The sequence below is a fragment of the Camelus ferus genome, chromosome 2 (assembly GCF_009834535.1).
Source record: "Camelus ferus isolate YT-003-E chromosome 2, BCGSAC_Cfer_1.0, whole genome shotgun sequence".
Classification (NCBI taxonomy): domain Eukaryota; kingdom Metazoa; phylum Chordata; class Mammalia; order Artiodactyla; family Camelidae; genus Camelus; species Camelus ferus.
This window is the reverse complement of record NC_045697.1, coordinates 61770630-61793887: the sequence shown is the minus strand read 5'-3', so window position 1 is coordinate 61793887 and position 23258 is coordinate 61770630. Positions and strand designations below refer to the sequence as shown.

The following is a 23258-nucleotide window of genomic DNA, read 5'->3' as shown; positions in this document are numbered from 1 at the left end:
GACCTCAAAATTTAGACATCAGAAAAAAGAGCATGAGTCAGCCAAGGGAAGTGAGAGGGAGCATCGAGATGGATGGGTGACCAGTGATGTTACTGGGGCTTAGAAAAGAAAAGAGTATTTCCAGAGAGGAGTGGTCAAACTTACTGAAAACTTCTGAGAAATCAAGTGAGATAAGGAAAGAACATTCCCATTAAATTTGGCAACATGGTTTTGACCTCCATGAAGGTTGTTAGAGACTTGACTTGAACAGTTCCTGTGGGATGAGAGGAAGAAACCAGTTTATAGAGGACTTCATGACGAACAGGAAGTGAGGTAGTTGGGAGTGCTTTGAAGACAGCCCATTTGGGGAATTTGACCATAGAGGGAAGTAAAGAAGTGAAGCCGTATCTAAGCCAACATATGGGGTTATGGGAATTTAAAAAAATTATTATGTGTTATTTATTTAAAAAATCATGGCAGTTACCGCAGCATATTTGAAAATAATGGAAATGTAACAGTAGAAAGAAAAAGATTGGTGATGCAGGAGGTTGGAGGTTATATGATGGATGAAAACTTTGATAAGAAAAGAGGGGATTGGTACCAAAGCACATGGACTGGATTGACCTCTTACAGGGAGAGGGACACCATGATGGGAGACAAAATGAGAAGGGTCAAGTTCAAATCGGTTCAATGAATTCTGGGAATAGGAAGAGAAATTTTATGTAATGGCTCCAGTTTTCTAGTTAGAGTAAATAAGAGGCAGATTCACGAGGAGATTGTGTGGGAAAAAAGAGGACAAATAATATGGGAAGGAAAAAAAGTTGTCAGTATCAAGTGCCCGTTGATAAAATCTGTCAGCTTAGGTGTGAAGTCTTGTTTTTGTTTTTTTCAGGAACTACTAGAACAGAATGCTATGAATGCTGTTAGGAATTTGTGACAACAGCTTAGGTGGGTTAGGCCATAGATTTTGGAGTGAGAACAAATCTGAGTTCAAATTCTGCCTTTGTATTTAGCTCTGTGACTTCAGACAAGTTATCTTTACTTCTCTGAGCTTCAGTTTTCTTGTCTGTAACATGCCTATGACAACACTTACCTTGCTTAAAATAAAAATGAAATGAGTTAGTGTATATAATGTCCTTTGTAGAAATAAAATAAAATCCTTAATAAATGGTAGCTGTTGTAATTATACATGGATATTTCCCTTGTAAAATGAGTAAGAGAGCTTTGTTTGCTTGGACCTTTGATCATTTTCTATATTTGCAAGGTATTTTTTTTATTATTAATTCACATCAAACTATTTGTAGTTTGGCACTCAAACTACATGCATTGCTCTGAATTTCTTTATGTTCCCAGGTCCCCACCCTCAACTATGCCAGAGGCTTGCCCTCTTTTGAGGGGATAAAGGGCAAAAATAATCTCATTATTGTTTGCAGTTAAGTAGGAAGGAATTTCTGCAGAGATGAGTGATGAGCAGAATTTTGAAGGAAAGCACGATACTGATAGAGAAAGCAGAAATTAATTTGTAGGTCAGTGGGTGGGGGGTTTGCATGAGGAAAGATACAGAGATGAAAATGAACAAATCACATATAGAAGATGACAGGCAAATATTGCTAGTGGGAGCGGAGAGGCTGCAGGGAAAGGTAATGAGAAATGAAGGTAGGATGGGATCCCGGGGGGTGTAACATTGGTGGAAAGCCCTAAAGGCTGGAGAGGGCTTGAGATGTGCATAAAAAGTGACACTGAAGCACTGGAGACTGTTGAGCAGGCAAAGGACCTGAAGAAAATGAAGTCAGAGAAAATCATTAGAACATTTGAGTAGGTGGGATATGATAAACAGAGACTGGCGTAGAAACCTGCACGGAAGCCATTACTGCAACTGAGACACAAGCTGATAAGGACCTTGGACTGGGTGACTATGGAAGTGGAGAGGAAAGGACAGATTAAAATGACAATTCCAGTGTTTGTGGGAGGTTACGTGAAGAAGAGCAAAGAGGGCAATTAAAAATAACTAAAAATTTGAAAATTTAGAATCCTGAGGGAGCTTGGAGATGGCAGTGATTCAGTATCTTAAAGGGAGATGAAGTGGGGGCAATGAGAGAAGGAAAGGGGAATGTTTTAATAGATTGAAGGATAAGAAGACCAACTTATAGTTCTGTAAAACTGGCATTTGAATTACAGTAATGAAAAACTGGTACTGTCTCAAAGATGAAAAATAATAGGAAGAAAGAATATTTGGAACATTCTCCAGGAATTGTAATTTTTGGTGATCTCAGCCTACCTAATGTTTTTGTTTGATTTTGCCTATGGATGTAGGCAAAACAAAACAAAAGAGAGCAAAAGGGAGATGGTGAGTAAGTTATGTATTCCTTGGGTCCATGTTTCTAATTCTCAGTCTTCCCTCTGCTGCATCAACTTTTGAGCACTGACATTCCAGAACTAGGAACATGAGAAGAGTTTCCCATGAGACTTGGTACTCAGTGAAACACCTCAGAGCTTCTAACAGCCTCACTGCAGCTTGGGAGTACAAGATTTTTGAGAGCTGGAATTTGTTGAGGAGTTGTCTTAGGTGCCACTGATGCTATGGGACCAGAGTCTCTGATGACTGACATGTGATGAGCACTTAGCATGCCAGCACTGTGCTTGGTCCTTTGCAGATGTATTTCATAGTCATCACTTAACCATGGCTCTCTCTGCAATCTGTGCAAGTAGTGCAGTCAGTGTTAGAAGTAAAATCATTTTCCTAGAAAAAGCTCCTGTGAGTATCATAGTTTGAAATGTCTTTCTCAATTTTTTCTGTGCATAGGGAAAGACAGTTACCTTTCAAATTTGATCAGATCACAGAATTACTGTTACCTTTAACACTTTTAAGATACCTTTAACTAAAGTGTAGATTTGCAGGAAAAATATGTTTGGTTTCTTGACTAAGGTAAAGACGTTTTAACAGTTGACATCCAGCTGGTTTTTATTTTTGGTTTATAAATGTTACATGTTTTTAATAGTGCTGACAAAACCTTAAAACTGAGGAATACATAGTGAATGTAAAATGGAAGTCCCTGTCTTGAAGTCCCTCATCTGATTGATTTCATATAGAATATACATATCTTGCTTTTAAATAATTTATTATATATTATGCATCTTATGCACATTTTGCAGTATAGAGATACATATATGTCTTTATAATGTCGCCATCTTTTCTAAGTCTAATTTCCCAACTTAGTGGACTTTAGTATCTTTTAACATGCTAATGTAGCTGAATAAAAATACTTCATAGTTAGGTGTAATGTGTGAAAAGGAGTTAATCTATTTTGAATTTGTAAAGAATGCTCCTTTAAAAAAATTAACCCAATAGTATAAAAATATTAATACATGTAGCTGAGGAAAAACTAGTTTAAATGTGAACAAGTCAAAATATTTTTAAAAATAAAGTGTTTCATATATTTGACCAACTGTCTATGGATTAGGCAGGAGCTAGAGTGCACAATGTGTGGACAAAAGAAAAGTCTTCATCTCTGACCACACTGAATCACCAGAAAGTACATTTCATCTTCTCTGTTCATTTAATGACCATGTGGGCTGGGAGAGTATTTTTCAAATTGCATTCCACAGTTTTTGAAGTATTTTTGAATGTAGTAGCTCTTTGAAATTAAGTGTGATTTTGACAGGCAGTCTTCTTGTAAAGCAGGGTGAGAACTTCTTAAGCGTGAATTGGAAATAGACTTCTCTTCTTCAGATCTCTTTATAAGGCTTTTCATGCTTGTGCTGAAAGGACAAGTGAGGATGGCTCCTTATTTAAGTGGTCTCATAGCTTCAGATGAGCCTATGCAAAGTCCTGCTGGTTATCACAGCCCCTTGTTGGCACTAGTTGCTCTACTCTCCTCTAGGAGCTTTGCTGAGATTCCCTGAATGGAGAGAGGTCTGCCACTAGCCCTTCACTACTCCGCTCAGGAACTTTGCTTTAGGCACACATTTTGCCAAATCCCAACTCCAAAACCTTTCAGGTAAGCTTTTCAGAAAAGACTTTTTTCTTCCCTAAGATGTTGGAGAATATACAAAATTAAGATTCTGGGTTTGAAAGCCTCACATTTGGAAGCTAAGGTTAGAGGAGTACAGGAAGGAAGATAACTTTTTAGTAGAGTTAATTTTTTCCCAAAATTGGGGTAAGGGTGGCTGGTGGGGAAGTTGAATACAGAATAAACCTAAGGCTACTAGGAAAACTGTGGAGCTGTGACTTGACACTGTTGACCCATGGACCTCAATTTTTGAATTATGCTCTCCAAATCTGACCTTATACATTTTCTTACTTTAAAGCAGAAATGAAGACATTTTAGACTTATTCATTGAAAGGAAATCCAGCTCCTGAGCTGTTTTTTAAAAGACTAGTTTCTTTTATTTGTAATATTTTTCAACATCTGCTCACCAATCCTAGGCCAGTCCAGTGTTTCTTATAATTCCACTTACTGGAGTAAGTAGACCAGTTCCACCACTGGTCACCTTATGCATGGAAATTCACCATCTCCTTTGGAATCAAGAACCAAATTGGGAGTTCTAGATATGCAGATACTAATATTTATAAAATAGATAAACAGCAAGTTCATACTGTATAGCACAAGGAACTGTATTCCATATCTTGTAGTAACTTACAGTGAAAAAGAATATGAAAATGAATGTATATATGTTCATATATAACTAAAGCATTATGCTGTACAATAGAAATTGATACAACATTGTAAACTGTACTTCAATTAAAAAAAAAATATATATATATATACCCACACACACCAAAAAAAAAAAAAAAAAAAAGAACGAAAGGTGGTGTTCCTGACAGACTGACACTCAAGGCTGAATATCCACATGTGACGAATGAATGAACATTAATTTCCAACCATCATTCATGAAAATTATCCTTCATTTTAGTGTCTTCCCACAAACATCCACTCCTCTCACAAAATGGCTAACCTTGGAGAATATAGGTCTTTTCAGAGAACCAGCAATGTTCCTTACATCTTCCTGAAAGTTGATGAACCTAACGGAAAGTGGTGGAAGAAAACTGGTCAGAGATATATCAGGAATAGAGATCTCTGCTTTAACTTATGTTTTTGGAAGCCTCCAACACTATGGGAATGGGAACTTTAGGTTCTTGGATTAGAGGTGTAAGAAGGCACGAGAGTTTTTAACCTCTTTTGCATGTTAGGAATACAGAGGAAAGCAAATATCAGGACTTTTAAAATAGCAACTAATGGAATGCCTAATTCAAACTGACTTAAATGGTATTTATAAAAATTAGAAGTCTGGGAATAAGGTTGTTTTGGAAAGGCAGGGCTGAAATGATTTTCATCAGGACCAGATTCTCTCTGTTCACTTCTTCAGACAACCTTTTTGGTACTGGCTCCATTCACTGATAGGCTCTGTCTTTATGGGGCAGCATCAGCCTCATACCTTACTAGAGTCAAGTACGACTTCAAGTATGCCGCACTCAGGCTAAGGTTCTGAGACTAGCCCTGTTCTGACCTGACTCACTCAGCTTGAACCATTGTTCCTAACTGAACCAATGCCTGACACCAGTGGAAGGAGATGATCTGATTGACTAGGCTGATATCAAATCACCCTAGAAACTGGAAGTGAACTTAACTCCATAGCATGTGGTCTATGAATCAAGGAAGGCTGAGTCCCTGTTTGAAGGTTGGTGCGCTGCTAGTCAAGTAGGGTGAATGGGTTCTGGAGATTCAGAAACAATAGTTGTCTACTCTGACCCTGCAGTACTTTCTCCTGAAAGTATGTTTACAGAGAGACAATACATATTTCACAAGATCAAGGTACCTGAGTAATGAAGTTATATAATGAAGAGCAGCTTCTACCAACTTCCTTCTCATTTGAAAACTTAAAAAAAATAATTTTAGTATACTACACTGCATAGCCCAACTTTATATTGGATTTACTGATGACAGTGCAGCTATCAAACATCATGTATGTGATACACTTGGAACAACTGATGGAAATGTGTGTTTATAACTCTCTCTACAGCTAACATGAAAAGACCAGCAGAGATAATTCGAAACTCTTGAAATACTTTGAGTGACGATACGTGGTCTTAACACATTAAAATTGCTAGCAAAATTTTGAGAAATGCAGAAAGAACAAGAGAATTCAGTGAAGGAAACAAAAGGCAATTACAGTAGATTCCAACTACAATGCTGAAGTTATACAATCTGTTATGTATCAGTTTTGTCTTATCCCAGTAATCCTGTTATTAAAAATGTTTCTGACGTCTGAAAAATATTGTGACATTATTTCTTAATATAAGCCTATAGCCAAGAAAAGAGACAGTAGATTTTGCTGACATTTTATTTATTCTTAAGATTTTACTACTTCAGATAAAAATGTGCAACTGTCAGTGTTTCATCCTTTTTTTCTTTTTTTTTTTTTATTCTTTTCTCAGCTTCTCTGAGTACTGGATCAGGCTTCTATCTCCCCTGTGAATGAGATCTGTTTTGTAAACAGTTGGCATTGCATTGTTGACAGCTCTGACAGGTCTTAGAGATTCAGAAGGAAGAAAGAATAGAAAAACATTGGCAAAATCTACATGAGTCCAAAAATGTACAGTATATTTCAGCGTGATGTTTCGGATTAAATGTTACTCTTTATTTGGACATCTTCAGTAAGATACTCATATATACATATGCACACATGTATTGTACTTGATGGAGGGGACTTAACATTTAAATAATAAGGAGATATATATATTATATATATATATATATATTTTTTTTTTCCTTAAACAGTGCTACCAGGTAAAGTATTTGGATAGGATTAAGTTAATTTAGCCAAATGATCAGTTTTATTTTTTACCTTACCAAATCACTGTACTATTGAACTGAACCAGCCTAACGGGCCAGTTATTTTGGTGTCATCGAAGGGCATCATGTTCTTTTCCATGAAATAATTTGGGTTTGATAATTTCACCATTCAAAGAGCTGTGTCCCAGGTTTACCGTTTTTTGTTAGGAGTAGTTGGGCCAAAATAGAAATTTAGTAAAAGTAATGGCAATAGAAGTCAAGATGTCACAGTGGCATTGTGGTACCTCTTAGTGCCAGGGTACAAGGGAGATGGGAGATCACTCCTGGGAAGTACTCAAATAAGTATTTGCAGATGACCAACTACTTTTTAAAATGAGAGAACAAACAACATCCTCTACAGTAAAGACTGTAGTTACCATAGCCTGCTGTTTGTTTCCTCAGTTGGGCCAGGAGAATCCATATGGTCATCTGTGCCTATTTGATTTTTAAAAATTAAAAAAAAAATTTATGTATATTTTTTGTTGGGGGGAGGTCATTAGATCTATTTATTTATTTATTATTAGTTTTTCTTTTATTTTAATACAGGTACTGGGGATTGAACCCAGGACCTCATACATGCCAAGCAAATGCTCTACCATTGAGCTATACCCTTTCCCCCATCCATACCTATCTGTAGAACTAGCATCCCAGGATAACTAATAAATATCTATTGAGTACCAGCTATGTAAAACACATGTGCCAGGCCAGAGTATTAGAAAGTTACAAAGATTTCTAATCTTGAGGGGCTTAAAAATAAGTTGGGGGAATAAGAAATATTAAAAAAACCATAAATACTAATACTAAGTAGTATGAGTTAATTCATAGTATAGGTCCAAAGTCAACAAATTATTTTTTTAAGGACTAAATGGTAAATATTTTAGCCTTTGTGGGCCATACGGTTCTGTTGCAACCATTCAACTCTGTTGTTGTAGCATAAAAGCATCTATGTAAATGAGTGGGCATGCTGTATTGTAATAAAGCTTTTTTTATGGACACTGGAATTTGAAATTTATGTAATATTCATGTGCCATGACACATTAGTCTTCGTTTGACTCTTTTTAACAGTTTAAAATGCAATACCCATTCTTAGCTTGCATGCTGTACAGAAAAAGCATGAGCCAGATTTGGTCTGCAGGCAGTAATCTGCTGATTCATGGTATAGATAACAAGTGCTCTGGCTTATTGGGGTACGAGTATTTGACATATTCATTGTTGATGACTTACCTCTAAGAGGCTATATGCTCGATTTTAAGATAGCTATGTTTAGTCTCTGATATTTTGCAGTCAACTAATTGGTTATTTAATTATTTCCAGTGGAAGCTTGCCTGGTTAGGGCTTGAGCTCAGAGATATTTGAGTATGCCATTGAGTAATGATTCAGTTTGTAAAGCATAAGCGTTGTGTATAAGACAGCAGTGAGAAAAGGTCAGTGAGAACCAGAGACCTTTGAACGCTGGGCTGAGTGGGCTAGACTTCAGGAAAGAGTTGCCTTGGAGGTTTTTGAGGAGGGGAATAATCTGATCAGAATTGCATTTCAAGTGATTTAGTGTTTAGACTAGAAAGATGAAAGGAAAGCAGGGTAAGGGAACTAACATTATTGAATGTCTAATATATGTTAGAAACTTTGTAGGGGTTTTTTAAATAATTTCTCCATTTAGTGGAATGAAGGGGAAGGCCAGTTTGTAAAGTATTGCAGGAATGCAAAGAGAATGGAAAAGTGCTAGAAAAATCTCACACTCTTTTGCTTCTGATTGAATTTGGCAAATAAAGGAAAGAATCAAAGAGAATCCAAGGGTTCCAAGCCTCGGTGACTGAAAGACTGGTAATAGGGAGTCAGGAGGAGTTGGTTTTTGGAAAGAAGTTTGGGTTGAGAAACACATACTCAGCCAAGCAAATTAGCGCAGTCCAACAGACTCAAATTCCAAGAGATTCAGCTGAAAATTCATTGCTGTTTTAGTAAACACAGTCTAAAGGTGATTTTAAAAACTATTCTATATGCCTTAAATTATTAACAGTTGTTTGTATTGTGCATTGTCAGCTCATTAACAACAGTGGATATGAAAACGATTGGTTACATTTTGTGGATTAGTAAAAATGTCTGAAAAGCTAAAAAATTTGAAGACATTGTGCAAAAGAAACACAGAGAGAGAGAGTCATACTGAATTCAGTAGTTCCAAAAATTGGATGTATTATAAGCAGTAATTGTTTTAGTTCAGATTTCAATATGTCAAAATCCGTATGTTTAACACCTTTAACATATGGCTCAAACATATTCTGCTTTTTATTCCCCTAACATTTGGCTTATGAATAGTGAAACAGAGAAGTTAGGGAATTTGATTCACAGAGGCCTCATTGCTTTAGTTTGCTGACTTGTAGCACCTTTTCTTTTTCAACAAAAAAACTTAAAAAGCACAAATAATTTCTGTTTGTTTTTGACTGATCCATTCCGTTTCCCCTAAGTTCCTTGTGTGATTACCTAGATGTTCTCACTGTTCTACCAGTCTTTCCTCTGAGTGGCTCAATTATTCTGTCAGCTCTAATTATTCATCTGCCAACATGTTCACATTTTCTAATTTAGAGAATTAGTAACGATTTCTTGTGATGCCCATCTTGCATGATTTGAATTATTGGCACCCATGGATGTTGAGAAAGACTGGCTTTGAGTCACACTTCCTGACATTTTAATATTTCCACAGTGCAGAAGAACTCACACTGCTCTCCAGAGGAGGTAGAGTGCATGCAGAATTAAGAATGAGGCATACCCCTGGCTCTGTTTAACTGTGTACAACCAAGGAGGCAATTTAGTACCTCTCTTTCTTTCTTTCTCTTTCCCTTGTTCCTCCTTCCTTCTTTGTTTCCTGTCTCCTTCTCTTCTTTTCACTAAAATACTCATTGCAGTCACACTGAGATGAGGAATCAGAAGCCATTTAAAATGTTCCAAGTGGGAAAGATTTTAATACAGGAAAATAGAGACTTTCACAATTGTTGGATGGGCTGGTGGCATAAGACATAGGGAAGTTACTGCTCCTGAGTTCTACATTTGACTAGAAGATTCTCAAGTTCCCCTGCTTCTCCTTAGTTTCTCAAGATAGATGCAAATCTAGGCAGATTATAGCCTAAAACAACATGGGGAAAGGAATCCTGGGAAATACAGTCCTAATATCCCTCATCCCCGCTCCTGCAATACAGACGATAAAATCAATGGGGGATGATAATGATATCAAAGTGATAACACTCTGATGTATTTGCTAAGCCTCTATCAAGCCAGACAAAGATGAATGTGGTGATTTCTATCCTTAACATGCTAACAGTCTGGTTAAGCTGACCATTTGTTAGTTTTCTCAGATGGTAAATTTTGCTGAGCAACTATGCTAAGACAGATCCTCCCAGAAGAGCCCTATTACAAAATGGATTATTAATTACTAGGGTTGGTTACATCATAGCGCACATCGAGTCTCCAGATGCTAAGAGCTACTTACAGTGAAAGTTTGACATACAGCAATTACCAGAGACCTAAACATTGTCCCTTCAGCAGAATTAGTATTCCCACTATGAGGTATTCTGCATTCCCAAGGTGCTTTTCACAATATTAATATGATTAGTAATTTCTTTTTGGCTAATTTTTGAGGATGAATTAATTTCAGATTACAGTATCCCACTTGACTGGGTAAAACCTCCCATTTATAAGTAGGGTAAAATGTTACATGAGGATAACTTCATATAACTTCAGAGCATCTGTGTTCATTTCAGTACCATATATCATTATATTACAAAGAAGCTTTTGAGTGGGATTTAGTGCCTATAGATTTCTGAGGATTCAGTGAAATTGATGTTTCCAGTCTTAATCCTGTCAAATATGGACTACCTTGCCACAGGGCACATGATATTTTGAGAGATGGGCATCATGTGCAATGAGATATTAGTTGTGTAAATTATATACTGTTTTCCACACTTAGTTTTCTCAACGAGACTCCACTGAATTATAGGGAATGCAGAATCCAGCACTGGAAAGTTTGATTTAAATATTGTGTGTGTGTCAGTAATGCATGAGCACACCTCTACACAAGCACCCTCAATGGCTCCCATGGCCTACGTGCAGAATAAAATCTTAGCCTCACATCGCAGTTCAAAGCCTGGGCTCTATAGCTCGGCTTCCTCACATTGGTCTTCTTTTCCTAGCCCTTCCTTAAACTTATCTTTTCATTTCACACCTGGGTATCTTTGTAAACGTGGCTTGCTCAAACTGAAACTCTACCATCCTCTCCTTCATCTATATTGACATCCTAAATCAACCTGATTTCTATTCACTTTTCAGTATTCTGAGCCCTGCCGAGTGCTGTGCCCTCTGTGTTCCCATAGGACCCATTGCTTAGCTATTTTTATGCTTAAACTTTTATTTTGATGATTTGATTACTTGTAAGTTTTCTGCATCAGATTAAAAGCTCCATAAAGACAGAGACTGTTCTTATGCAACTTGGCATCTTTAGAGCTGGCCAGAACTCCCAATACATAGTAAATACTCATTAATTGATGAATGAATGAATGAATGAATAAAGCTTGGAAGCTGGTAACTTCTAATCACAGTGATAAAATGAATAAAACAGAACTAACTTTACATTTATCTTCATTTAATTACTTTTTAACTGTAACAGTATTACAACTTTTTAAAATCATAATTTTACACAAGGAAGGAATTATAGATCTTTCATAATGTTTTTGCCCAGTGCCATTCTGCTAGGGCTCTCTGTATAATCAGCAATGCCTATAATAATGAACTAAGCTGGCTAGTGTGTATATATATATATTTCCTTCCAGTTAATTCCCTCTCCCTAGTTTACCTTGCAAATCCAGCTGCTGGGAGAAGCTCTGATGGTTATGGGGTTAAAGAGGAAATGGTCATAATTTTTATTTAGTGTTTTCCATATAAATGCACCTCATTATCTTCTGTACCTCATTATATATGATCTATTTTATGACCATTTAGATCTCTTTAGCCGTCCTGTTTTTATTCTGTTATGCTTGCTGTCTAAGCTCTCAACTTTATGACTCCATTACCTCAGCTCGCTGCTGCCTGCTGTCCCACTCCTACTGCTGAGGTGGATAATGTAGCTTTGCTGTTACTGGGCCAGCATTTCTAATAAATTCCTCACATACAGATAGGCAGTGGCGTAGAGCACAGCGGTTTGGTGTAATGCTTTCATATCACATCACTAGACTCTCATTAGATACTTGTGAGAGAAATTACCACTGAGGCTTCTTCAGGCACAATAGCATTAATGAAGTTAGGAAATGACTCCCACAGATGTCTGACACTCAATCAATCCTACTTAATTTAATTACACTCCTGAATGAAAGACAAAAGAGATGCTCTTGTAGTTCAGGCCTTGCTTTTTATTTTCTCATACGCCTTTTCTCCCCCTTCTGATTTACTTAATCCTTGCTGAGAAATGTCAATGTAATTAACTTAAGTTATAATTATTTAAAAGTGGACTTTGTTATAATGCCTTGTATCATTTTCCACTTCTCTCCCCTACCAAACTGCAAGTACATGAGAGCTCTAATATGTAAATAGAGTGGTGGAGTGGAGAGAAATTGGCTCTTATAACCTTGACAATTCATCCACTTCTTACACCTTCATAATTAAGGATACTGATGACATTGCCACTTACAACTTTATGTCCTGAAATTTTATTCAATAAGATATTTTCAAGGAAGTATTTAGATCTAAATCTATCTAAATCTAAATGGCTTTAGAAGCAATTTAGATTCTTGGAAAATTTCTTTTTACCAGTCTTGAAATGATAGAATAAACTTATAAAGTAACAAAATTAAAATAACTGATGCTGTGCTGTACTTTATTTGTTACAAAGTCTGTTTATACATATGAATTCCTTTAATTCTTACAATGGCTTAGAGGGATGAGTATAATTGTCACTTTAGAGTTGAAGGGCCTAAGACAAAGACTGTTAAGGGATGACCTTGTTCAAGACTTTATAGTCAGTAAACAGTGATCCTAAAACTTTGACTTTTTCCTTCCTTCCTTCCTTCATTCATCCAACTAATAAATAATTTTTGTGACTACATTATCTGTCAAGCAGTATTCCAGCACTGAAGAAGTTGACGGATAAGCAGATGGCAGCATCGCTGTATGGTGTGGCATGAATAGACCTCTGCAAAGGAGGCAATGGGAGTGATTGGAGGGAACTAACTAGTGCATGACAAGTGGTGGTAAAAGGAGAGCCAAAGGATTCTAAGGAGCTGGAATATATATTGAAGTAAAGAGGAATCACTGAAGGATTTTTTTTCTCATGAGTAATGTGATCAGTTTGAATTTTAGGAAGAGTCGATTTAGTTTTAGTACAGGTTATGTCAAGAATGCTTTACAGGGTGGATGTGCCGCCTTACACTAAGGTAGTAACCACAGGAAGAGAAACAGGAGTGGGAGGGAAGACTGTAATTTTTCAATTTGCACATAGTTTTTTTCTCCACGGGACATATAGGTGGATACATCTGTGTAGCTCAGTAGGAAGATCTGGAGGTGTGGGTTGTATATTTGTTCATTATATTACTTAATGCCTCATGATATTTATCATAGTCAATTGTTTACATGCTTGTCTTCTCTGCTGGAGTATGAGTTCTTGAGGGTCCAGACCATTGTCTTCTTCAACTTGGCATTCTCAGGTTGTAGTAGATGTTTGTTGAATTTAATTGGAATATAACTTCGTTTCTTTGAAGTTACATTTTAAATCCTCCAGTATTCCTTAACTTCTGATGCTATTAGCTCCATGATGTCTTGCTGATTTCACTTCCATCTTTCTTCAGGACAGCATAAAGAAGGGGGGCTGGAGAATGCATATTTGTATAGATTCACTGAACCTTACAGATGCTCTTCTGAGACCTGCAGACAGAGAAGGATGCATACCTAGCTCAGCCAATTGAAAGCTCTCTAGTCTTTGGGAAGTCTTTTAAGTTACCTTAATTTCCTTTTCCACAATAAAAAGAATATTTTGGTTACAGCACTTTTAATTAATTAAACAAATATTTATTGGTTATCAATTATGTGTCAGGTTCTGTAACAGGAGGTGAATTTGATTATCTGTCTCTTATAGTCTCCTGGGGAACTCCAAAAGCCTTTTGTGCCAGTCAGCACCTATTGGGAAGATAGCCTTGAAAAGTAGCTCTTTCCTCTGAGAAGAGGTGGACAACTTGGGATAGTGAGCTTTTGATTGAGATGAGGGGACCAATAAAGCCATTTCTGCCACCATAAATTTCTTTAATAAACCACTTTATTTCATTATCACCATAATTACTTACATTGTGAAATAAGCCAAAATTTTAGATGAAAGATTTTGAACTGTAGGTATTCATGAGCAACGGAAAGGCTTTGTGGGATTTTAAGCCAGGGAGAACAATGCCCATATTTACCTTTGAACAATACCCTTCAGCCTGCAGAATGGAGAGTGGACAAGATTTAATGCAAGGGACAAGGTAGAAGGCACTAAACTTCTCCAGTGAAATTTTATAGTGATTTGGGCTAAGATGATGGCAGTGGGATGGAGAGAAAAGGGTGATGATCAAGAAATATTTAGCAAATGTAATCAAATGTATTTTAGGAGTATCTTGGATATAGGTGGGAGTTAAAGGAAAAGGAATCATTCAGAAATAGTCCTTTTGAGCACTGGATGGTAGGTAGACCTACTGAAATAGAAAACACAGAAGGATGAACAAGTTTACTGGGAAGATGATGAGTTTGGTTTGAACACCATTGATTTTATGTGCCTGGGGTATATGAAACTGGAGATGTTATGGAAGCAGGATTTAAGTGTCTAGATTAACTCTTTAAAGTTCTAGGTTGCCATAGAGAAGGACTATTGCTTGGACAGCTTAATGAATTTGATGAAGCCTGAGAAAAACCAGGTATCCACAAAGAGGGCCAGGGTCTCACAGGTTGTTGATTTCAAATCTTCCATTGTTCGTTCTTGGACAGATGGGCATCTCTGTTACCAGGTGCATGCCTGGTAACACAGATAGCTCATTGAGAACACTAGACTGGGAATGGCCTAACCAGCTGGTTTTTTCGAACTTCAAAATCAGGACAGAAATGAAAATTTTAACTTAGATAATCCAGAATCCCAGTAGCACAAGGGCCTAATCTGGAAACAAATAAGCCATTTCATCTTAATGGTCTTAGTGTAATTAATATTTATTGTATGTTTATTTATAGGACTTTTGTGTCACATTGTGTCACACACATGATTATATGGCATAACTGTGTCTTCTCAGTCTTTCAAAAGAGCTTTCTTGTCATTTTCTGCTCCTTTTTATTGCCATATATATTGCAAACCTCCTGTATTTAATAAAAGAACATTGTAGGTGAAACATTCTGGTCCTTATATGTTTAATTAGTGTTATATATTCTGGCCATTCCTAATTTTCCCATTTGTAGAAAGTGACTACTTTGAGAAGGGAAAATGGTCAATCAAAGCTTAAAAAATAGTGATAATTACTCCTCTTGTGTAAGAGTAAAGCACTATCTATTCTGAAAATTGAATGAAATTACACAGCAGTATCAGGGGACAAATGCATCCTATTTATAAATCGAAAGTTGATAGGTAGGCCTTTAGCACCTGCATTGAGTATTAATAAGTAAGGCTTAATTAATATCTGAACACTGGGCCATTATTTTATTACCACATTTGCCAACACAAGCAGGCCTGCTCTTAAAAACTTATCAGAAATAATGACAATTAAAATGAGGCATGTTGTAAATTACAAGGGTACCAGTTCCTTCTCTTTCTTTGTAATGACATGCTTTGCCATGTGACCGCAGTTTCTTCTTGCCTTTATGCAAGTTTGCCCACATGATTTACTTTGCTCGATGGCATGTGAGTAGGTATGGCATAACCAAAGACCTGAAAAGAAATTGCTCAGTTGGGCTTCTCATACCCCTGCCATAAGAAGAACATGTTTTAGTTCTGTAATTCCGGGAGGACAGGAGACAGTGGAGCAGAGCCAAGTGATTCCTGAGAAGCTGGGCCTAGAGCAGTCAACCCTCTGGTTACCTTCTGATCCATGAGAACAAATGATTGCTGTTTTTAAATTCTGAGTTTTTGTATGGTTTTTGAGGTAGCAATTATGTGACATAGGCTAATTTGGGGAATTGCAGACTCAACAAAAAGACCCTAGGTAATGTTAGTGACCAGAAACTTGGAGGGGGAAAGAAGGGGGAAAACAGAGTGAAAGGGAAAAGGGAAGTGAGAATGAGAGCTAGAGAGAGAGAGAGAGAGAGAGAGAGAGAGAGAGAGAGAGACAGAGAGAGAGATTGACATTGGATCAATACAAAATTCCGTGCAAAAGAACACAGTTGTTCTGAGGTTAAAGTAAAAACATTGAGTAAAGTCAAAGGCTTGGCACATGAGGAATGGAAACATGAATGCATCTAGAAGAAAGGATCAAGAGGATATGAGGTTAGGGAAAATAATCAGTTACAATTTGTGAATGGCCTGGACAGCAAGAGTTGCTGAAAGAGGATTCCATCTTTCCTGAGTTGAATCGTCCCTTTCTCTGCCTTCTCCCTCATGTCAGCCCCTGAGACAGTTGTTCTCCTGGCATAATTTGGATCCCTGCCTCCCTCCAAGAGACAGCTGGAAATAACTGGAAACAATTTTGATTGTCGTAACTTGGGGGATCAGTGCCACTGGCATATAGTGGGTAGAGGCCAGCAATGCTGCCAAACATTCTATGATGCACAAAGACAGCCCCCCTAACGAAACAGAATTATCCAGTCCAAAATGTCTATAGTGACAAATTTGAGAAACCTTGCTGTGAGATATAACTAGTGTGGCCTTCCTGTATGAAATTCCAGAAGCCTAGCCAAGAAAGAAGAGTTAACAGAAGTCAGACAGACTTTGGTTTTGAGGGCCTTCCATACACCAAACCCTCTATTAGGCAGTAATAGTTACAAGGATGAGAAAATTACTTTTGTCTTCAAGGAACATATAGAGAAAGCAGTGGGAGAAAGAGAGAGAGATACAGTGTCCTATAAATAAACATACAATTATAAATGGTTATAAAGGAAAATATTTGGGGGCTTATGAGAGGAATTTGACTTAGTCAAGTGGGCTAGAGAAGATTTTAACAATAGGCAGTATTTTAACTGGTGTCTGAAGGATGAGGTGAAGTTAACTATATAAGAAAGGGTTGGGGAGCCACTTGGGTAGCAGAAACAGCATGTGCAAAGTCACTGTGGCTGGAGGGGCCACTGTGCATTTGGATAAGTGGAGGCAAATCAGTTCTGCTTAAGTACCTATAGCCAGGGCAGAGTGGCCTGTGATGTGATGGAAGAGGCAGGTGGGGGCCAGATTATGCAGAGTTTCATAGGCCTTTTTGAGGACTTTGATCCTTGTTCCAGGAGTAATAATGAGCCACTGAAAGATTTAAAGGAATAGTGTGATTAGATTAGTATTTTAGAAAGATGGCTTGATTACCTAATAGATAAAGTTTGGGGTGGTGGGAGGAGAAATAACCAGGAAAAGAAAGGTTGGTCATTTTTAGGAATGGCTGATAGTTGAAATCCCTGGTATTTCACTCACAGAAAAGGGAATTCATTTGAGGTGACTGAAAGAAAACTAGAAGATGGGGAAGGAGTGGACACACGTAGGCAAGTGAGTCACAGCTTCCCAATAATAACAGGGAGTGCTGGACAGCACGCTCTGGTTGCTATAGGTAAAGTTGGCAAAACCTCTCTTACCCACTGGCGTGAGTGGAGAAGCTCTAACTAGTACTTGTTTCCTTTAACCTGTAGGTAGTAGCTAAGTGGGCCAAGTGAGTCACCCCAAGCAACCTAGCTGTCCTGACTGATGTCACATTAGAGACCATTAGAGTGTCTATTTTACCCAACATCTTTCCCCATCACCTCCTTTCTTCTCTTTCAGGGACTTTCATGCACTGACAGTGCTCCCTATCCCCTCTTCAAGTCTTTAGGTAACACATTTTCCATACAGCTCTTAGGTCAGTTTATTTATATAAACAGATATTAAGAGCCTACTATGAGCCTACAATCTGTGTTCACTGTCTGTTTTACTAGCAGCAAGACTTCAGTAACCTTATTTACTTACTCAGCCTCAGTTTCCTTATCCATAGTATGGGGATAAAATTACTGCTACCTTGTAGGGTTGTTGTGAGGATTAAAAAATTGCGTGCATATAGAAACAGTGCCTGGTAAATATTCTATAATTGCTTGTTGAGCACTAGAGATAAAAAGATGAATATGGATAATCCCCAGTCTTAGTGAATGGACAGCATAGTAGAGTAGACAGAGAATAAACATTTAATTTCAATTATGTGATTAATACAACGATAGAAATAGAAGCAGCTTGCTATAGAATTGTAGAAGAAATGCATCTTCTACAGGGGTGTTTATCTCCAGCCTGGGTCGTTCTGATGATTTCTCGACCTGTATATCACTCTGCTTAGTGGATATCACCCCTGGATGTTTCAAAGGAAACTCAGGCACCATTATTTATTCTGTTGCCTGAGGGAGAAACTTGCATGCCATTCTAGTGCTTCAACCTCATTGTTGTCCAATCAATCACAGAGTCTGGCAGCTTCAGCCTCCCTAATATCTCTTACAGCCAGCTGCTTCTCTCCATCCTATCATAAACTTTGTTCATAACAACTTCATCTTTCCCTAGATTACTGCGATTGCCTCCCAATTGGTCTTTCCTCCTCCAGTATTGCTCCTTCTACCTTGTTGTCTGCACTGCAGCCTGAGGGGTCTTTCTAGAGCACAGAGCTGATAGTATTATTCCCCTAATGAAACCTCTTAAATAGTTCCCAATTGCTTTGTTATAAAGTCCAACCCCCTTAGGCAACATAGGATGCTGTTTATGCACGTGGCTTCTCAGCCTTACCTCCGGTTGCTGCCCTCGTTTCAACAGACGCTTCCTGCATTCTAAACAGCATGGGCTTCCTGCATTCTAAACAGCATGGCAGTCCGTGAACATGGCACTCCCTTGCTCACCTCTGGGCTTTTGCAAATGTGCCTCTGACCTTTTTCTTCCTGCTTTGCCAGGGATTTATTGGCAGCTTCCTTACTTAAGACCTGGAAACCTGCGGAAACAGGCAAAATGCAGTAATTCGCACCATAGCGGTCTCATTTCTAAAGAGTGTACATGACAGACCATTTTCCTCCTCATGCTTTCCCCACCATACATTCTTTTCCTTTGGTCTGAGTGTGGGGACTCAGTTGCCTGAAGTAATAACATTTGAAGTTTACAAATGATGATAAATTTTAAGGTAAATATGGAAGAGCTACAAAAATTCAGAATTTTAGTTTATTCAGTTCTTTTAAGTTCTAGGAAAAATATGAAACATGCTTCAAATCTGTATTTTTTATTTTGAAGATACTGTGCTATAAATCCTAAAGCCTTATAAATCCTAAAACTTTATTGAGGGTTTCAGGAAAACTGAAATCGCTACACTCTGAAGGAGCAGAGTATGTGAATGCAAGTCATTCCTTATTAACCCACTTGATTATCTCAAACACAGTACCCTTTATCTAGGATAATTGATGTGTATTGTATCATGGTTCTCCTTAACATTGGATTATTAACCATCTCTATGACATGCATATATGACTTCAACTGTTTTTTTTTTTAATTTGCTTATCTCTCAGACTAAAATGATTATTGGTTATTTTGGTTTTCTGTGTTTCAAAGTGAAACTTCTTTCAAAGCAAACTACTTTAGAGAGTATTTCAGCTTACAGTCTTTATAAAATTTTCAAGAACAGTTACGTCAAGAAGTTTGACCTTTAGTTTTTGGACTTAAGCCAATTGTCTGGTTAGATTTATTAAATAAGGACCTTTGACAAAACAATATTAAATCACACTGCTACTTAAAATTTTTGATGAAGTGCTTAACTGAAAAAAAAGTTAAAGCACCTGAAAATAAATGCTAACACTCCTCTATGGGTCAGAAATCTAGTTAATGAGAATCAGAGAGTCCTTTCTCTAAAGGACAGTTATCCTTAAGTAGCTTAGCTAAGTAATGATCATGGGAATAATACACTGGCCTATAAAAAGGAGTTAATTGCATTTTGTCACCTTCAACTGAGCAGGTACACATATAAACTGCCACTGGTTTTTTCTTCCAGTGTTCAAGGTTCAAGTATCTTGGATAAAAATTCTGTGTGACTTACGTTTGGATGTGATCATTGATGATTAGTTTGATGTTAATATTGTCATATAGTTACTTTGAATAACTTCCATATTGTTTTCAGTGCCATAATTATACTTTGGGGATGTTAAGAACATACAGATGTAACAAAATTTTAGTGAATAATAGAAGTTATGTTTTATAGTACTGTAACTCAGATGGCTGAGGGAAGATATACTTATGGTAGCACTGTCTAATGGCTCTGGGAGATGGAGTATTTGGGACATAAGAGAAGAAAGCTCTCTGATCTGTAGATGGAAGTATGTATGTGCAGAGGGAAGGAAAATGGCCTTTACAGTGGGTTTTATTTCATTCCCTCCCGTAAACAAGGAAAATTATTCTCTCTCATCTATATAATTTACGTTCTTTTGTTTACTGACTTAGGCTTTTTTTCCATATAAACAATATTCCTGACCTTATGTTAATAATTGAATTTGCCCCATCTTACTCTGTATTTTGTTACCAAACTTGAATACATTAGCTGACAGCATGTACTGCTGTGCCCAAGTGACTTTTCTTTGCCTCAGATTTCTCTCCAGCCTTTACAGAGGTATAGGGAAAATACTAGTTTTCCCTGGCACAATAAAAAGAAATGAAGAAGAAAGGTGAGGTATTACAGTAAATTTCTCCTTCCCTATGAAGCTCGTTTTCACCTTCCACTGCGCCCCTAGCTGCATTAGCCACTCTTTCATTTGTGTTACCATTATGACTTCAATTTCAATTATAATTATCATACTGATTACTGTATTTTACTAATTTTTGTAATTTTACAAAATTTGAAAATTTGAAAGTCCAATGCTAGGAAATAGCACTTGGGATATATTAGGTACTCAATAAATTTTTTTGCTTATTGAACAACCAAAGTACCTCTGTTGCTAGAAATATTGTTGGCACTCAGTAAATGCTTTTTAAAAATAATAATAGCAAAAATAACAACAGCTAATTATTTGTTTTAGCACTCACTATGTGACAAGCACTGTGCTTTATATGGATTTTCTCATTTAAATATCATTAATAGCTCTCTGAGTTGGGCACAAATATTCCCCTACTATTGCACTTAGGGAAACTGAAGCGTGGAGAGGAAAGGATACTTCCTCCAGGTAATATACAGCTTGTCAGTAGTTGGGATTGGAGTTTCAGTGCTCATACTCTTAATTTCTGCAGCAGATAAATGGGAATGGATGTAAATAATTGTAATACTATGATTAATTACAATGATAGATCTATATACTTGGCCCAGTTGTGGCACAAAGGATAAATGACCAGATTTACACGAACAGTCAGGGAAGTTTTCCCAGAAAGGGTGAAAAATATTGGCAGGCTTGCATAGTGATAAGAACACTTGGCCTAGTTTTCTTTTTGGTGTTGCCACCAAATTTTAGTAAATAAGGCTGATCTCTTGCAAAACATCACTAAATTCACTTGTTTCTGTTTCCTTATCTGTAAATAAAGGGTTAGATTAAGTGATATTTTGTCTCAAGTATTGTGATTCAAAATGAATTCTTTCACTGGAGTGTGTGCCTTGCATACAATGTAGGCTCAGTAAACATCTACTAAATTGAATTACTTTGAAATAGAATGCATCCAGTGGATGGTATTGCTGCAGCTGAAACCATCATCTGTTTAGACTGTTATTTTTTCATTACCTTACATGGCAAACCACCACTTAGAAAACTTTCATGTCCCTGTAAATACTTTGCTTGACCAGAAATGCAGTATACTTGTAGTCAGCCAACCCCCAAACACCCAAAGCAACTCTGGGCTCTGTACTTACTTCCTTGTTCCTTTTCATCCCAAACAGGGTTGACTGTGTGGCCCCAGCCAATCAGATGTTTTCTATTTTTCTCTTCTTTGTTCTTTATTTTTCATCCCTATGAAAGTTTCTTGCCTTCTGCTCAGTTTTGCAGTTCTCTAAGATTGTCGACTTCATGAAGTGTTAAATAAAATTTGTTTGTATCACCTAAATTATTTTATTTAATACATTTTTTTAAACAGTTTTTGGCAAAGAGGAATGAAATCTGAAACTGGCAGCTAATGACCTATGGGACAAGATGCAGAGGCTGTTTGAATTTACTGTTCCTGTCATCATTACTAAGGCCATGGGTAAGTCACACTCGGATTTGAGCTCTGCTCCCTTGCATGCTGTTCTCTGATCCAAAAAAAATTTATTAAAAATATTTATAAATATATATTTTTCCCAGAAAGATTCTGGGGTTCTGGAAAGGTCCCACGGTTTATTAAAATTCCCAGAAGGGTCCTGGGGTCCCAGAAAGGTCCTGGAGTAGTTGTATGGGAAGTCTACAACAGGTGGCAGTTGTTAAGGGACTCACAAAGCCTCAAGGTAAGTCCATAGCATAAACTGCTGGGGGACTTGGGAAAATAAATGAAGACAAGAAATTAGGACTTTTTTGACCATCAAAATCAAAATCAAAGTAGGCGTTAAGTCAGACTATTATAAGTCATCAGGGCATCTGCCATTCTAAAGAAATCATCTTGTGAAAGGATGAATAGATCTATTGCTAGCGGGAATCTCAGAAATCAAAGCTGCAAAGTTGGTTGGCATGGGTCAAGCAATTAAAAGCTTTTACTCTTTTGCTAAGTTGGTCACAGAGTGGGTTAGACATTAGGTCACTTATCAACCTCAAGAAAATTTCCATGCAATGAGGTACACTGGAAAACACCACCAAAATCCTCAATTTAGTGGCACATCCCTCTTAGGTATTAATTTGGCTCCAAGAGACTCAAGGCTTAGCTAAAAAGATGGGACTCTCAAGTTTCAAAGGATTGAGTGCACCACCTTCTGGCACAGCTGCTTATTTTATGTCTAAGTACTGTAGTCCCGGAAGCTGTAATATTTATAAAAATGGTAAAGTCTTACTAGGACAGCCTAGAATGACAATGGCCATTATGGAAAACATTTCAGTTAGACAAGATCGTTCATTTAAGAAGTGCATTTGAAAGCAAGGGTTCCCAAATCAACAAATAGAATGGGATACCTATTTTACTTAGAAGATTCTAAAATAACTTCATTGAAATATTTATTGCAAAAGGCTTATGAAAACTTAAAGACACTGGAGATACCTAAAACAAAAGACTGTAAGACTATGTGACTCCTACTCCCCTCTATCTTCCTTTACCTGAGTACTCACATGCTCCTAATCTTCTATCTGAATTGCCTTTCCACGCTGAAAAAACTGCAAAATTAGAAACAAAATTTTAACCAGAGTCAG

At 37.3% G+C, this 23258-nt stretch overlaps 1 long non-coding RNA gene across 1 annotated transcript in view; it reads left to right on the top strand.

Moving 5' to 3' along the window:
* Positions 1–23258, top strand: part of LOC116657455 — a 411150-nt gene that overhangs the window by 130805 nt on the left and 257087 nt on the right. Inside the window, exon 2 of the long non-coding RNA XR_004312525.1 lies at positions 22024–22131. This is a non-coding gene — a long non-coding RNA (uncharacterized LOC116657455). The remainder of the gene's footprint in view (positions 1–22023; positions 22132–23258) is intronic.